Below are 18,337 nucleotides of genomic sequence, written 5' to 3' on the forward strand. Positions count from 1 at the left end.
CCAGGCAGATCTCGGGTGCTACTAGCCACTCTGCCTAGGTCCCTCGTGGTAAGTTGTAGGGCGCGTCCTAGTTGAGACTATTCGAGCCATTTTTTTCTATTTTCTTTTCTTTTGTTTATTTTTCCTTCTTTAATTTTTTCATTCATTCTTGCATTTTGTTTTTTTGTTTTTTGTTTTCTTGCATTTTGTTTCTTCTCCATTTTTTGGTTGGTTTTATTTTTTCTTCTCAATTTGTTGTTTTTTCTTATGTTTGTTTTCGTTTTCGCTCTACATTTTGGTATGTGTCAAAAAACATATTTTAATAAGTGATCAATATTTTTGTATACACGTTCAACATTGTCCGAAGGCTTATTCAAGATTTTTCAAATACTTGTTTAACATTTTCATACTTACTACAACATTCCTTAAATACTTGTTCAACAGTTTTCATATACTCGTTCAACATTTTTTAATACTTATTCAACATTTTTCAAATAGTTGTTTAACATTTTCAAATACTCGTTCAATATTTTGTAGTACTTATTGAACATTTTTAAAATACTTGTTGAACATTTTTAATACTTATTCAACATTTTCAAATAGTTGTTCAGCATTTTTAAATACTTGTTCAACATTTTTTTATAATTATTCAACATTTTGAAAATGTGTTATGAAGAGTGTTTTTTATAGGGGCCTAATACATTTTTAAAGGTTGCCTTTGACTATCGGTAAGATTAATAATATATTAGATGTATAATGTGAAAATTATAGCATGTCAATCTCCTTTCACATACGAAGATGGTGTGCATTGTGTAATCTGCATGTCATATATTATTGCTCTAACATGTGGTCAAAGTTAGCCTGAGAAACGCATTATGCCCTATATACATGGAAGAGGGGAGTATATATAAACAAAAGTAAAGAAGTAAAGCAAAAAATAGAACATAAAGCAGAAGAAAAAAGGCCGCGTCCGCCGGAGGGGCCGGGCCAGCCCACCTGGGGCTGCCCCCGACATAGTGTGCACCCCCGATGGGTCGGCCCATTACGCGGTTTAATAACCACCAGTTTTGTGAAGGTTCTATAACCTTTCTAAAACTGTTTTTTATGTTTTCTCTACCGGTTTTTCTTTTTATGTTTCTCTTTTTTGTTTTTCTTTGCTGTTCTATTTTCTATTTTTATTTTTTCCTTTATATATATTTCCTTTTTCCTTTCGTTTTTTATTTATTTTCTCCTTTTATTTTTTCCTTTACTCTTTTCTTTTTTATTTTCGATTTACCTTTTTCACTTTTTTGTGATTTATCTTTTCAAATTCGTGAACAATTTTTCGTTCATCAAATTAAGAAAATGTTCAAAAATATAAATAATGTTCGTCGGATTCAAGTTTTTGTTCACCGGATTTAAGAAATGTCCATCAAAATTCAAAATTTGTTCACCGAACTAAAAAATATGTTCATCAAATTCTATTTTTGTTAACTATTTTTAAAAAATGTTCATCTAATTCAAAATTGGTTCATTGAAATAAAATTTTGTTCATCATTTTTTTAAATATTCTTAAATACAAGTTATGTTTATCTATTTCAAAAAATGTTCATCGAATTCAATTTTTTCATCAAATACAAGAAATTGTTCATCAGTATTTGTCGTGGAATTGTCACGGCAGATGTCCTCAAGTTAGGACTTAGTCGTGGAGCCATCGCCGCTAGGAAGCTTGAAGGGGTTAAACGGGACAAGGAACACGAGGGTTTATACTGGTTCGGCCCCTTACGGTGAAGGTAAAAGCCTACGTCCAGTTGAGGTGGTATTGATTAGGGTTTCGATGACCAGGGAGCTTAACTGCTATGCCTGGCTCTCGATGAGATCTTTCTTGTCCCTAAACCGCTGCCGGGTCGTCCCTTTATATAGAGAGGTTGACGCCCAGCGGCTCTCAGAGTCCCGGCCGGCTCATAAGAGTGTCCGGCTCGGACTCTCAACTATTCCTGCCTTATACTACAAGTTCTACCATAATGATGATTGTAACTACGGGCCTTAAGCCATATCCGGGTCTTTAAGCCCATCTTTAGCCCACCGTCTTCAAGCTTGTCGCTGGGCTTCTGGCGATGACCATTATGAGTAACCCGGCCCCTTCTGGCGGGTGACTCTAAGGTCTATATCCTCAACATTAGGCCCCAGATTGATTTGAGCCGGCTCATGTCAATCTTCAATTCTTTCGACAGAAAACCTCCGGCTTACAATTGTGTGAAGGCCATAACCCGGCGTGACGTCATCCTCTGGACTCCGGGTGATCCGCCGTGACGTCATCTTCCATTAAGTCCATTTTTTACTCCGCCAGATCCGCAACGGATCTTATCTTTACTGCCATCCCGAAAATCGAGACGCCTCTCGAGCGAGATAACCGCGCCGTGACCTCCTCGTTTCTCGCGCCCACTTATGAGACTGGCCTTATAAATAGCCCGACCCTCGGGTCTTTCTCATTCTCCTTCTTCCGTCGTCTCCTTCCTGTCACTGCCCCCGTGCTGCTCGAGCTCCGCCGCCGCCGCCGCCGCAACAGAGCTTCGCGTCGTCGTCGTCTTTGGCCGCTGCATCACCCTGAACCGTCCAGAGAACCGCGGCAAAACTCCTGCATCCGTAAGTTCCTTCTTCCCCGTAGGACAGATCTGCGTCAAGCTCCTGTTGTTCTTCCATGTTCTTTGCCTTCGCCCACGAGTTCTTCGGTAGTCTTCATTTTTACTGCCCTTCTTGATCTTAGACCTGTATAGACCTGCCGCGGTAGCTGTTTGGCACTCATTTCAAATGCAAGTAGACCTCTTTTGACTGCATAAAGGCCCCGTTCGAGCCCAAGAACTTCCCTCGCGTCTATTTTTAGGTCTAGAAATTTTCTTTATCAGTCGACATTTGATCCAAATTATTTACTGCAATGTGTGAAACCTGTTTTCACCACACTTAGAAAAAACTGCACTCGTTGAGTCATGGCGATTTACATTTCCGGTTTAAAGAAACCACGCGCCGTAGGATCTTCCGGCTCAAAAGAAGCCACACGCCGTAAAAATTTCCGGCTTACTTACAACAACGCTGTAGACGAATTGAATTACTCTTGACACCTTTTCAGCGGCTTAGATAACCCGATGTACTTATATATATATCATTAGGCACCTCCATAAGCCGCCACCTTAAACCTTGACTTGTAAGTTTCCTCCGGCTCATTATTAAACCGGACATTTTTCCCTGTATCATAGGCTTCCAACGTTCACCATGCCTCCCAAAGCTCCCAAAGCACCCATCACTTGCAACTGGATGAGGTCCAACGTCACCGACGAGACCTTAACGGACTTTATGAAGTCGGGTTACCTGCCCAAGAAGGACGTCATGTCCTACCGTGCCCCTGACCCGTCAGAGGAGAGACCACAGCCAAAGGACGGGGAGGTAGTGATTTTTGCGGATCACATGAGCCGGGGCTTCGCACCGCCCGGCTCAAAGTTCTTCAGAGACGTGCTGAATTTCTTCGACCTGCGGCCTCAAGACATAGGACCCAACTCAGTGTCCAATATCTGCAACTTCCAAGTGTTCTGCGAGGTCTACCTTGGAGAGGAGCCCAGCCTGCTGCTCTTCAGAGAGCTCTTCTACCTGAACCGTCAGAATGAGTGCGCCAATGGGCCAAGTTTGGAACTTGGTGGCATCTCCATTCAGCGGCGGAGGGACTGCCTTTTCCCTTACGCAGAGCCGCCAAGCCATCCCAAAGACTGGAACCAGACGTGGTTCTATTGCCAAGACACGTCGCCGGCTGATGAGAGTCCGCTGCCCGGCTTTCGCCCCTCGCGTCTGGAACCAACACACCCACTGTCAGACAAGCTGACTCAAGCGGAGCGCCAACCTCTCCTCCCCACTATTAACAAGATCAAGGCTCTCCTGGGCAATGGTCTCAATGGAATTGATCTGGTCCGGGTCTGGATCTCGTGGCGGGTGATCCCCTTGAGCCGCCGCCCCGGCTTAATGTGTGAGTACACAGGCCGGAAAGATGACCCCCTGCGACACAGCCGCAGCGACCTCCCTGAAGACGTTGCCGAGGACATGACCAAGGCTCTCTTGAACGAGAGCTTGGCAGACTGCGGGAGGACCGGGTTAGCCCCCTTCTGCAAGACCAATCCAGCCCCAGCAGTAAGCCGCTGATCTGAACATCTTATCTTCTTCTGTAGATAACTTTCATCTGAATCTTTAAGAAATCATCATTGTATTTTTCAGGCTGATGACAAATTCTGGAAGGTCAAATATGACCATGAGGCGGCCAAGAAGGCCAGGAAAGCCAAGAAAGCCGCCAAGAGAGCCGCTCCCCGCAAGAAGGGAAGTAGGCCTACTGCTTCAGAGCTGCTGCAACTGAGCGACAGCTCCGAGTCAGAGGTAACCCCTGAACCTGTAAGCTTTTGTTGTGTTTATTGTTTATTTCTGTCCGCCTTATCAATACTTGTTCATCAACAGGATGACACCGGAGCCAGTAACCCGGTGGTTGAAGAGGTAATGATACTTTCCTCCGACTCGGAGCCCTTGCCAAGGCTGAAAATCCGAAGGGTAACCCGGAAAGTAAGCTTTTCACATCCTTTAGCTTATCAAGACCCTCAATTTATTTTGAAGCGACAGGTTCATGAGAGCCGGCGTCACACCCGGACCAACAAGGACACTGACCTCTCCTCCGGGTTACCTGACGCATCGAGGAAACGCCGAACTGAGGTTATCTCCAACTTGTACCCTTTTCATCCTTTGGCAGGTGTTATACGTCAACCGCTCAATTCTTCTGACTCAAATTATCAGGAAACTTCCCCCTCTTCTGGCGACTCTATGCAGTCGAACCTGCCGGCTTTCAAGACCGTGCCCGGGTAATGATGATCATCTCATGTTGTACTTTGTCTTTACTTACACTTTTGTGCTTAACCTTTCTGTCTTTTCAGTGCCCAGGCAAAACTCACCAAGAAGGCGAAGAAGAACAAGCCGGTCGAAGAGCCGGACTTGCCTGAACCAGAGGTAGCCGCTCAAGAGCCGCCAGCTGCCTCTGCTCCTGAAGCCACTGCTCCAACCGACAAGCCAATAGAAGAAGCTTCTGCTAACCCGGAGGCCTCCAGCTCGGCTCAACCAGCAGATGACCCGGGGAACCCGGAATTTGTTGAGCCGGGGAGACCTACTGCGCTGGCCAAGTGCTCCGCCAAAGGGGAGCTGCTACAGTCCCGCCGGGTTAACCTGGACCTCACCGACTACGCCAATTTGAACATCGGAGAGATCGTCTCCGGCTTCGTCAGCCAAGTGCACAAGAGCCGGGATGCAGAGATCGGCATGGTAAACTAGATTCAGCAGAAGTCTGAGGTACCACTCTTCTTTCTTCTTGCTTACTGTATAGTTATCTTGTCATTCTTACCATGCTCTAGCCCCCAAGCCTACGACTTATGATAGAATATGTTGTAGACTTTAAGTTCCGGCTTACTCACTTGAATCGGCAATTTGTAGATAGAAACGTTCGATATGCATTAGCCCCCAAGTGCCAAGTGTCTTTGCTTGGAAAGTGCTTGGGACTTTAAAAGTGCGCAATAACTGTTCATCCTCTAACCCGGAAATTATGCAGGCTGCTTGTAAAAAGTTTGAAGCTGACATCTCCGATCTGAAGAACCGGCTTAGGACGCAAGAAATGGAGACCCGGAAAGCAAATGCCAAATTTGTGTCCAGTATTGCTGCGCAAGAAAAGCTGAAGACGGAGTTTGACGCTGAACGGAAGGCTTGGGCCGAAGAAAAGGCCACGCTGGCGAACCGGGATGAACAGGCGGAGAAGGCTTTGACAGAGAAGACCGCCGAACTCTCCGGCTTAAAGCGCCAAGTGTCCCAGATGGTTGCCGCAATCTTCGGTAAGTCATTTCACCGGCTTTCATCAAGTTTGTAATCTTTACATCTCATAACTCACCCTTGTCGGCGGCTTATCTTATTCTGTGAAACAGGTCCCAGAAGCGCCAACCTCAACCAAAGTGTGGTAACCAAGCTGAAGGCCGTGTACACCCTGGTGGAGCAGCTCTACACCGGGTCACAGCGTGCTTTGGCTGTGGTGGCCCTATCCAATGAGGTGCCGACTCACCTGGCGGAAGTTCTTCGCCGGCTCGCCGTTCTTCCTCAACGTGTCCAAGAGCTGTGACGGGCCTCTGCAAGAGCCGGAGCGATCGCCGCTCTGAGCCAGGCCAAGGCGTTCCTTCCAGAGTTAGACCCGGCGGACATTGCCCTCGGCTATCCCAGTTTGAAGGAAGACGGCACGCCCTTCGACCAAAGGACTTTGCCGCCTGCGTGAAGATCGTGCGTCCAGTGGCCACCCTCATTGGAAATGACACGGATCTGACCAAGTACCAGCCGGGTTATGATGCAGAAAATCAGAGGATCCCCACTCCGTGCTACGAAGCCATCAACTTAATCCCGCCGACTCGTAAGCACACATTTGCCCCGGAAGTTGACCCGGCCGGGTTAATTGACGAGGAAGCTCAATTTGAAGCTCTGAGCGGCATTGACTGGAAGTCGTCAACCTTCCAGGTCTTGGGAACAGCCGGAGGAGAGGAGAGGGATGAGCCGGAGACTTCAACTCAGCAAGCATCGTAACTCTGCAGCGGCTTACTAAACAATGCTCCACCCTTTTGGACTCAATGAGTCTTTGTAATAGAGTAGGACCAACACTTTAACTTTGCCGTGCCATCGTGCACGCGTTGAATGCTGAAGTCCATTGAAGTTATCTCCTTTATATCTCCCCGGGTCATAATCAATTATTCATTTTCCTTAAGCTCAAATAGTTGCTTTTAACTATCCTGCATAGAAGGACAAATCACAAGTCTCTAGGCGGCTTACCGCACTGAGAATCATAGTTTTAGACAGATAACCCGGAAGATGAATCAAAAAGACTGGTCCTTAATCATGTCTTTGACATACCCGTAATAACACACTTACCGGCCTGCAAGCACACTTCCGGCTCATATAACCCGGGTAATAAGGTTGGTACCTCAACTCCGGTTTACCAGTCTTAAGAACACCGATTGTATTCAACCAGTACTGTAGATCAAAGTTTAAGCCGGCAAGGTGAGACCCGGCCGTGCATACTTGAAATAATCAGAAGAACTCGCTATAACTCAGAAAAACTTAGGGGCTTCCGGTTCGAATACGACCAGAGACCCGTCCCAAAGGGGTTATGCTAAGATTCGAATACGATCATATAGCCCCCAGTGGGTGTGGCGATGCCAATCAAGAGGGTACCGACAGCTATGTTCTCTTTGGTTCGAATACGACCCATGTTTGAACAGGAAGCCCCCAAATGACTTGAGAATTGTTTAACGACGCTGATTCGAATACGATCCACGTCGGTTCCCAAAGGGGTTAAACTATGATTCAAATATGATCAAAGAAAACTCCCCAATGAGCTCGGCACTTTGCCAATCAAATGGGTATCGACAGCTATGTTCTCTTTGGTTCGAATACGACCTATGTTTGAACAGGAAGCCCCCAAGTGACTATATTGTGTATGGCTAGATTCGAATACGATCATAAGCCGGACCCTCCTTCAAATTATCATATGATCTTGTAATGAAAACAACACGTTTATCTTTGGAGGAGAAAAAAGGACAGAGGTCCTGCTTTATTGCTTATCATAATATATACATGGCTTAGGGAAATATGTACATTATGAGAGCCGGTGGCTCAAGTGTAATAAGGCCGAAGCTGAGCTATGTTCCACGGCCGACGGGTCTCTTCCTCTGACTTACGTGAATCTTTGAATGTCAATGAGGTAATATGACCCGTTGTGCAAATTCTTGCTGACCACAAAGGGCCCTTCCCAAGGCGGGGATAGCTTGTGCGCATCTGTTTGATCTTGGATGAGCCGGAGCACCAGATCGCCTTCCTGGAAGACCCGGGATTTAACCCGGCGACTATGATAACGGCGCAGGTCCTGTTGGTAAATCGCTGAGCGAGCTGCTGCCACATCACGCTGCTCGTCCAACAAGTCAAGAGCATCTTGGCGCGCCTGTTCATTATCCACCTCAACATAAGCCGCCACTCGAGGCGAGTCATGACGGATGTCACTGGGGAGGACTGCTTCCGCTCCATAAACCATGAAGAAAGGCGTGAAACCTGTAGACCTGTTAGGAGTAGTGTTGATGCTCCACAGCACGGAGGGTAACTCCTCCACCCAACAACCCGGCGTCCGTTGCAAAGGGACCAAAAGCCGGGGTTTGATGCCTTTCAGAATCTCCTGATTAGCTCTCTCAGCTTGACCATTGGATTGAGGGTGAGCCACTGATGAAACATCAAGTCTAATATGCTCTCGTTGACAAAACTCCTCCATGGCGCCTTTGGATAGATTGGTACCATTGTCAGTTATAATGCTGTGTGGAAAGCCAAAGCGAAAGATCACCTTTTCATAAACTGAACTGCCGTGGCTGCATCACACTTGCTAACTGGCTCCGCTTCAACCCACTTGGTAAATTTGTCAACTGCCACCAAGAGGTGGGTCTTCTTATCCTTGGACCTTTTAAAAGGCCCAACCATATCAAGCCCCCAGACCGCAAAGGGCCAAGTAATTGGGATCATCCTCAGCTCTTGAGCCGGCACATGAGCCCGTCGCGAGAACCTTTGGCAACCATCACATTTACTGACCAAGTCCTCTGCATCAGCATGAGCCGTCAGCCAATAAAAACCATGACGAAAAGCCTTGGCCACAAGGGACTTTGAGCCGGCATGATGACCACAATCCCCTTCGTGAATCTCACGCAAGATCTCTTGACCTTCCCCAGGGGAGACACAACGCTGGAACGCTCCCGTAACACTGCGGCGATGCAGCTCACCATTGATAACCACCATTGACTTAGACCGCCGGGTTATTTGTCTGGCCAAAGTTTCATCCTCAGGCAACTCTCCCCGGGTCATGTAAGCCAGATAAGGCACTGTCCAGTCCGGGATGATGTGGAGAGCCGCCACCAATTGTGCCTCCGGGTCAGGGACAGCCAAGTCTTCCTCTGTAGGCAACTTAACAGAAGGGTTATGCAAGACATCCAAGAAAGTATTAGGCGGCACCGGCTTTCGCTGAGAGCCCAGCCGGCTTAAAGCATCAGCCGCCTCGTTCTTCCTGCGATCGATGTGCTCTACTTGGTAACCCTGAAAGTGCCCAGCAATGGCATCAACTTCGCGGCGATAAGCCGCCATGAGAGGATCCTTGGAGTCCCACTTTCCTGATACTTGTTGAGCCACCAAGTCTGAGTCGCCGAAGCACCTTACCCGGCTCAAGCTCATCTCCTTAGCCATCCGAAGACCGTGAAGCAAGGCCTCGTACTCCGCTGCATTGTTGGTACAAGGAAACATCAATTGTAGCACATAATGGAACTTGTCACCCTTAGGGGAAGCCAATACGACTCCAGCCCCCGAGCCCTCCAACTGCCTGGACCCATCGAAGTGAATAGTCCAATATGTGTTATCCGGCTTTTGTTCGGGCACTTGTAACTCTGTCCAATCATTGATGAAATCCACCAAAGCCTGAGACTTAACAGCAGTGCGTGGCACATACTTCAGACCATGAGGTCCGAGCTCTATAGCCCACTTAGCCACTCTCCCCGTGGCCTCTCTGTTTTGAATGATATCTCCAAGGGGGGCAGAACTGACCACAGTGATGGGATGACCCTGAAAATAATGCTTAAGCTTCCGGCTTGCCATGAACACACCATAAACAAGCTTCTGCCAATGCGGATATCGCTGCTTGGACTCAATGAGTACTTCGCTGACATAATAAACCGGCCGCTGAACCGGATGCTCCTTACCCTCTTCCTTGCGCTCCACCACCACGGCCACACTGACGGCTCGTGTGTTAGCAGCCACATACAGTAATAAGGGCTCCTTGTCAACCGGAGCAGCAAGGACTGGGGGCTCGGCCAGCTGCCTCTTCAAATCCTCAAAAGCAGTATTGGCTGCATCATTCCAGACAAAGTTATCAGTTTTCTTCATCAACTGATATAATGGCATGGCCTTCTCCCCCAAACGGCTTATAAAACGGCTTAAAGCAGCGATACGACCCGCCAGGCGCTGGACGTCGTTTATACACGCCGGCTTAGCCAGGGAGGTGATGGCCTTGATCTTCTCCGGGTTAGCTTCAATGCCCCTGTTAGAAACCAAGAAACCCAAGAGCTTGCCTGCAGGAACACCAAAAACGCACTTGGCCGGGTTAAGCATCATCTTGTAGACCCGGAGATTATCAAAGTTTCCCTTAGATCATCTATCAAGGTTTCCTCCTTCCTGGATTTAACCACAATATCGTCCACATAAGCATGAACATTGCGCCCAATCTGGTTATGAAGACAGTTCTGCACGCAGCGCTGATAAGTCGCCTGCGCAGCCTTGAGTCCAAAGGGCATAGACACATAGCAGAAGGCTCCAAAGGGAGTGATGAACGCCGTCTTCTCCTGGTCCTTAACTGCCATCTTAATCTGATGATATCCAGAATAAGCATCCAAGAAACTTAAACGCTCACAACCCGCCGTAGCATCAATGATTTGATCAATACGGGGAAGGGCAAAAGGATCAGCCGGACACGCTTTGTTCAAGTCCGTGTAGTCCACACACATCCGCCAGGTGCCGTTCTTCTTGAGCACGAGCACCGGGTTAGCTAACCACTCCGGGTGAAAGACTTCAACAATAAACCCGGCCGCCAAGAGCCGGGCCACCTCTTCTCCAATGGCTTTCCGCCTCTCTTCATTAAACCGCCGAAGGAATTGCCTGACCGGCTTAAATTTCGGATCAACATTGAGAGTGTGCTCAGCGAGTTCTCTAGGTACACCTGGCATGTCGGACGGCTTCCATGCAAAAATGTCCCTATTCTCACGGATGAACTCGATGAGCGCGCTTTCCTATTTTGGATCCAGATTGGCACTGATGCTAAACTGCTGAGATGAATCTCCTGGAACGAAATCAACAAGTTTAGTCTCATCAGCCGACTTAAATTTCATTGCCGGCTCATGCTCCGTAGTCGGCTTTTTCAGAGAGGTCATATCTGTTGGGTCAACGTTGTCTTTGTAAAACTTCAACTCCTCTGTTGCGCAAACAGACTCTGCATAAGCTGCATCGCCTTCCTCACACTCCAAGGCTACCTTCCGGCTGCCGTGAACCGTAATGGTCCCATTATGACCCGGCATCTTGAGCTGTAAATACACGTAACACGGCCGTGCCATGAACTTGGCGTAAGCCGGCCGCCCAAATATGGCATGGTACGGACTTCTTATCTTGACCACCTCAAAGGTCAATTTTTCCACCCTGTAGTTGTGCTCGTCTCCAAAGGCCACTTCCAACTCAATCTTGCCGACTGGGTAAGCCGACTTACCAGGTACCACACCATGGAAAATAGTGTTTGACTGGCTGAGGTTCTTATCAATCAACCCCATACGACGGAACGTCTCGTAATAGAGGATGTTGATGCTGCTGCCGCCATCCATGAGCACCTTAGTGAACTTATATCCTCCCACCTGAGGAGCCACCACCAAGGCCAAGTGACCCGGATTATCCACCCGGGGAGGGTGATCCTCCCTACTCCACACTATAGGCTGCTCAGACCACCGCAAGTAGCGTGGAACCGCCGGCTCAACAGCATTCACAGCCCTCTTATGAAGCTTCTGATCTCGCTTACACAGACTGGTGGTAAACACATGATACTGCCCACCGCTAAGCTGCTTTGGATTGGTCTGATAACCCCCCTGCTGCTGTTGATGACCCTGGCCGGACTGCTGATTAAAGCCCCCTTGACCGTTCTGAGGATTAGAATTTGAGCCGCCGCCCGGGCCATGAAAGCCGCCGGCGCCTGAGCCGCCGCCCGGGCCATTGTTGCCGTTAAAGGCGTTGGAATTCTTAAAGGCCTTCATGATTGCACAATCCTTCCATAGATGAGTTGCTGGCTTCTCTCTAGAGCCATGCCTTGGACAAGGCTCATTCAACAGTTGCTCCAGCGTCGGGCCTGACCCGCCGCCTCGGGGAGGGGGCCTCCCCTTGCGTCTCTGGCTATTACCCTGTGAACTGGCGTTGGCCACGAACTCTAGGCTGCCATCGGCCTTGCGCTTGCCACCTCCTTGGTTCCCCGGGTTATGCTGATGACCCTTGCCATTGCCGTTCTTCTTTCCCTTCCTTGTCCTTTCATCATCTGAAGCGGGGTCCTTGGTACCATCAGAATCGGCGTACTTGACGAGAGCCGCCATCAGTGTACCCATATCATTGCAGTCGCGCTTAAGCCGCCCGAGTTTCATCTTCAGGGGCACGAAGCGACAATTCTGCTCCAACATTAAGACTGCAGAGCCGGCATCCATCTTATCAGATGAATGTATTATTTCCTTAACCCGGCGAACCCAATGTGTCGTAGACTCACCCTCCTGCTGCTTACAGTTAGTCAAATCCACAATTGACATAGACTGCCTACAGGTATCCTTGAAGTTTTGGATGAACCGGGCTTTCAGCTCAGCCCAAGACCCGATGGAATTCGGTGGTAGCCCTTTCAACCAAGTGCGGGCAGTCCCATCTAACATCATAGTGAAGTAGTTGGCCATTGCCGCTTCACTGACCTCCAGCAGTTCCATGGCCATCTCGTAACTCTCGATCCAGGCTGCGGGTTGTAAGTCAGCTGTGTAATTAGGCACCTTCCTAGGGCCTTTGAAGTCCTTGGGTAGACGCTCATTGCGGAGAGCCGGCACCAAGCAAGGGACACCTCCAGTCCTGGTAGGGATACCCACGTCGACGGAAGCCGTCGGATAAGCCGGGGGAGTCTGGTAAGCCGTCAACTGAGGCACCTGCTCCGCCTCTTGCCGTGATCTGTCTTGGTCTGCTGCGTAAAAGGCTCCATTATGAGCCGGGCCATGGCCAGGGGGCGGGTCATGGCGTCGGACATTACTTGAGCCGGTCGCTGAGACCATGTGTCTGCTGTAACTCGGGCTCCGGCCTGGACGAGGGGTCGAGTGGATCCTGTCCCGGCTGTAAGAGTACGCCTCTTGCTGCGCCAGTGCTGTCTGAAGGAGCTCCCTGACCCGGCGGGTTTCAATAGCCGTCGGAGAGTCGCCATCAATTGGGAGGGCTGCCAGCCGCGCTGCGGCGGCGACCATGTTCTCCAGCGGGTTAGCATAATGACCCGGTGGTATTGGCACATACTGAGGCGGGGCAGGGTTCACCCGGGGAGGCCCCATCACTTGTGGCTGAACAGGGGTCCCAGACCCGGGCACTATGACCCCTGGCGGGTTACTAGACCCTGCACCTGGCGTGTTGAAGAGGTTCCGAGGATCGTAAACCGGAGGGAGTCGAGATTGGGCTTTTTGATGCCTCCTTCTCATGACCTCATTGGACGCGTTCTGATCCATCGTGAGCCGGAAGGACTGCGCCTGAATCAACTGAGTCTGGGCGTCCCTCTCTGCAGCCATCCTGATCCCTTCCGCTGCCAGATCCTCCTTAGCTTTCACTAGATCCAACTTTAACTGCGCCACCTCCGCATCATGCTGAGCTTGATCCGCCGGGTCGACCGCGGCAGTCAACAGGGCCGTCATCTTGTCCGTGAGATCCATCAGCACCTGAGCCGGCGAGAGCACCGGGTTTCCCGCTCCAGCAGCAGGGTTCTGAACAGGCTGCGCGCCGGCCATGAAGATTCCAACCCGGCTTGGCGGCTCAAACGGGTCCGGAATACTGTCACCATCGGAACAACCCATGAGCCTGCCATCTTGAAGTTGATACAACGAGTTTGACTCATCGGTAGACGACTCGCCGTCAGAGCCGGCGGCCGTCTCATCACCAGATCTATCAGAGAGCCCTCCATGGATACATCCCACAAAAGCATGCTTTAAGGCAGGCAGGGCCCGGGCGGGTCGTGCACGCTGAGCCATCTCGATGAGATCGGCGCAGAGATCCGGCTCAGGGCCCGGCTCACCAATCTTGCCAATGAAAACATGAATTCCGCCGAAGGGGACCCGGTACCCGTACTCAATTGAGCCGGCGTCGGGGCCCCAGTTTGCATCGTCGATGTAGAGCTTGCCGCGACGACTCTTGGTCATCCGGCCCACAGCGTATCCCTTGAGCCCTTCGAAGCTGCCCTTCAAGAACTCAAATCCACCGTGCGCTGGCCCCACGGTGGGCGCCAACTGTCGTGGAATTGTCACGGCAGATGTCCTCAAGCTAGGACTTAGTCGTGGAGCCATCGCCGCTAGGAAGCTTGAAGGGGTTAAACGGGACAAGGAACACGAGGGTTTATACTGGTTCGGCCCCTTACGGTGAAGGTAAAAGCCTACGTCCAGTTGAGATGGTATTGATTAGGGTTTCGATGACCAGGAAGCTTAACTGCTATGCCTGACTCTCGATGAGATCTTTCTTGTTCCTAAACCGCTGCCGGGTCGTCCCTTTATATAGAGATGTAGACGCCCAGCGACTCTCAGAGTCCCGGCAGGCTCATAAGAGTGTCCGGCTCGGACTCTCAACTATTCCTGCCTTATACTACAAGTTCTACCATAATGATGATTGTAACTACGGGCCTTAAGCCATATCCGGGTCTTTAAGCCCATCTTTAGCCCACCGTCTTCAAGCTTGTCGCTGGGCTTCTGACGATGACCATTATGAGTAACCCGGCCCCTTCTGGCGGGTCACTCTAAGGTCTATATCCTCAACAGTATTAGAAAATGCTCATAAAAAATTGTTCATCAAAACATAAAATGTTCATTGTTTTGAAATCGTGAACATTTTATAATTCAAGAACTCTTTTTAACAATTCACGGTTTCTAAAAAATGTAGAAATTGTTGTAATCCGAATTATTTAATAATAGAATAAAAACAGAAAATAAAACAAGAAAAAACGAAAACGAAAAAATAAACAGGGAGCACCCCGCCCCGCGCATGGGCCGACCGCGAGTAGGGGCGCCTCACGCGCCAAATAGGGGCTCCGGGGTTTCGCCCTCGTCTCGCGTAACGCGAGGAATAGTGACGCCCCAATTTCCGCCACTAACGAAATCGCTCGATCGGTTACCCCACCCTGGAGAACATTTCGTTTGATCAGGGGGTCCTGGGATCCAACGTCATGTAGATATCCGTGTCTAGAAAAAAACTTTGCTGCTCTTCGTGTGGTTAAAAGTCAACCCACTTGGGCTCCCGAACAGAAATCTGTTGGCCAAGATACTTAACTGGGAATGAGGCCGGCATGGCAGGCATGAACCGTAAAATGTCATATAAGTCAAGATGCCCACTACAAGTTCACTACCCATCACAGTCTGCTGCAACACACAGGGAGTAGATGTACCGAGTCAAGCAGGCGACGTACCATAACAACTTCCATTTGCGCCTTGTTTGAAAACAAGCAACTAGCCCAAGCGACCCGAGAGTGACAGCCGGCTACCCGGCGCAAGAAAAGCCGAGGTGTTTCTGATGGCGCGCAAGCAATCTCTCTCTCACGGGAGCCGTGGCGCTGCTGCACACTACTAGTATTACTCGGTCGTGGAACCTCCTTTTCGCTTCCGGTCGCTGATTGCAGTGTCCGCCGTAGTTGTTGCTGTCTGTCTCACGGAGTCCAAATTCCAAGGAAAACCTACCCCGTTCACCTACCGCGCTTCCAAGTTCCAGGTCCAACAACCCCCCGGGCATCGCTTTCCCTGCTAATCCAATCCACTTCCGCCTGCCACGCTACTTTCGTGCGAACTGCGCGCGAGAGCGAACGCTTTTTCTCTTCTCCCCCCGGCCCTCGCTTTCCCTCCCGCTCGGATCTTCTACCCGGATGGTGAACCGGGCTGGCTTTTCAACGTCCCGGAACGGCTGGAACGTTGCTAGGCACCTAACCCCAACATCACAATTGGGTATAGCACCTGACCTGGTCGAGCTACCGCGGCTGCATGGGCGGCTTGCTTTCTCCAGACTCTTGTTTGTAACGAAGAAATCAGAATAACCATGTACTGTAGAAGCAAAGAGCTTGGGGCCCTCTTTGTTTGTTTATAAGATTGTCTGTGTGTGCCGCCAACTCGTGGTCTACGTGCAGAAAATACTATGCTGTTTAAACAGACAGTGAAAACCGGATTTTTGCGACGGCAGGTGGGACGTAGCTGGGTCGCAGACTCACACGTGCCATCCAAACATGATTTTTTCTCTTATGAGTTATGATGGCAATTACCATCCAAACGTGCACGTACGTCGACAGTGATCGTAGAGCAATGTTTGCATGGGCGTATGCAACGTTTTAGCACTACGAACCTTAGACTTTTTAAATCTGGAAAATCATCTTAGAGTAACTCCAACACGCCCACTCAAACGGACACACGTTTTGTCCGGTTTTATCCGCTTGGGGCCACCCGCTCGACATACACCTTGTTTTTGATTTAGATCGGCAGTGCGCTCAACGCACCTACTCATATTTGCTCGCGTGGCCGGCTTGTCGCCGTTTTTCAATAAATATATACACATTTTCCATACTTTCACAAGCAAGCAAATATAGTATGGTTCCACAACCCAAATAAACATATCATAATTTACAAGCTGGATAAAAATTAAATTGTTTCAAATACATTTTAAAAAATATACATCTATTGGTTGCCAACATGAGCCCACATATGCTCAACCAAATCATCTTGCAGCTGAATGTGAGTTTCTCAATCACGCATTTGATGATGAAATTGTGTGAACTGTGCAAACGTTGCCACTCCTCCTCCATGCTGAGGCACAACATTGTCACCCTAGAACTGAAACCCTTGATCGTAGATATGTTCCGGGCGCTCATCCCCTACGATCATATTGTGCATGGTCACACAAGCAGTCATCACCTCCCATAACTTCTTGGTGCTCCAAGTTCTAGCAGGATACCGAACGATGCCCCATCGAGATTGCAGAACACCAAAGGCACGCTCAACATCCTTCCTAGTACCCTCTTGCTCTTGGGAAAATCTTTTACTCTTCTCTCCGACAGGGTTGGGGATTGTCTGCATAATAGTGGTCCACTGATGATAGATATCGTCAGCTAGGTAGTATCCTTTGTTGTAGTTGTGACCGTTGATGTTAACATTCACCGGCGGGCTGTTGCCTTCGGCAAGCCTTACAAACACCGGCGAGCGTTGAAGCATGTTGATATCATTGTGCGATCCGGTCATACCAAAGAAAGAGTGCCAGATCCAGAGATCTTGTGAGGCCACGACCTCAAGTATGACAGTGCAAGCCCTAACATGATCCATGTACCGCTCTTGCCAAACAAAAGGGCAGTTCTTCCACTCCCAGTGTATGTAGTCTATGCTGCCAAGCATCCATGGGAAGCCACTGCTGGCATTGATCGCCAACAAGCGGGTTGTATCTTCAACAATCGGCTCTCTCGAGTACTCAGGGCCAAACACTGCAATCACAGCCTTGCAGATCCTGTACATGGACTCTAGGCATGTAGACTCGCTCATACGGACGTCCTCATCAATGAGATCACTAGACACTCCGTATGCAAGCATCCGGATAGCTGCAGTGCATTTCTGATAAGATGTGAAGTCAATCTTTCCAAAGACATCCTCCTTGCACTCGAAATACTTATCGTATCCGACCACCCCCTCTCGAATACGGTTGAAAACATGCCTAGCCATATGGAAACGCTGCTGAAATTGGTGATGTTTGAACAGCGGGTTGGCTGTCTCAAAGTAGTCCTACCAAAGAAGAAAATGGTCACTCTCTCGGTTGCGATTCAACGCCGGAGTGTGCCTCGGAACAACGCCGCTGCCTACTAAGGTGGTCATGGACCAACATAGCAGCCACCATCTCCTCATCATCGGATGAGGAATCGTCGGAGTCACTGAGAAAATTGTGGGAAAAGAACTCGTTGGCGGAGTCCATTTTGTACCTTGGGGGCAAACCATTGAAGAAGTTGCAGGCGTCGTCTAAGAAGCTGGCCGGCGAAGGATGCGCGCCTCCCCTGGACCAGGTAGCTGGCCTGGCGGCGTCCGATGAGCATGGTGGCGTCAGGCGAGCACGGTGGCGTTAGACGAAGGAGCTGGCCGGGGCCGCCGGGGGGGGGGGGGGGGGACTTCATGCTCGCGGCAACGTCAGGGTGGGGGTGGGAAGCTGCGGTGGCCCGGCGGCGAGGCGATGGTGGTGGCGACGTGGGAGGTCGCGGCATGCGAGGGAGGTGTGCGGGCGCGGACTGCTGGCAGGGACACCGGAACTGGGCGGCAGCGGTGACGGGGTGGGGCGGGCGAGGGCTTGCTGTCGATAGGGGTGGAAGAGAATGGCCAATGTGACACCGACTGGCGAGCCAGGGAGAGGAATAGGCGCGCGGCGCGCGCGGCCGCTTTGTGTCCGCGCCGACGTAAATGAGGCTCAAATTTGGGCCAAAATGGGTGTGGAGGCGGACGAA

Source organism: Triticum aestivum, chromosome 6D (genome assembly GCF_018294505.1).
Source record: "Triticum aestivum cultivar Chinese Spring chromosome 6D, IWGSC CS RefSeq v2.1, whole genome shotgun sequence".
In the NCBI taxonomy this organism is placed as follows: domain Eukaryota; kingdom Viridiplantae; phylum Streptophyta; class Magnoliopsida; order Poales; family Poaceae; genus Triticum; species Triticum aestivum.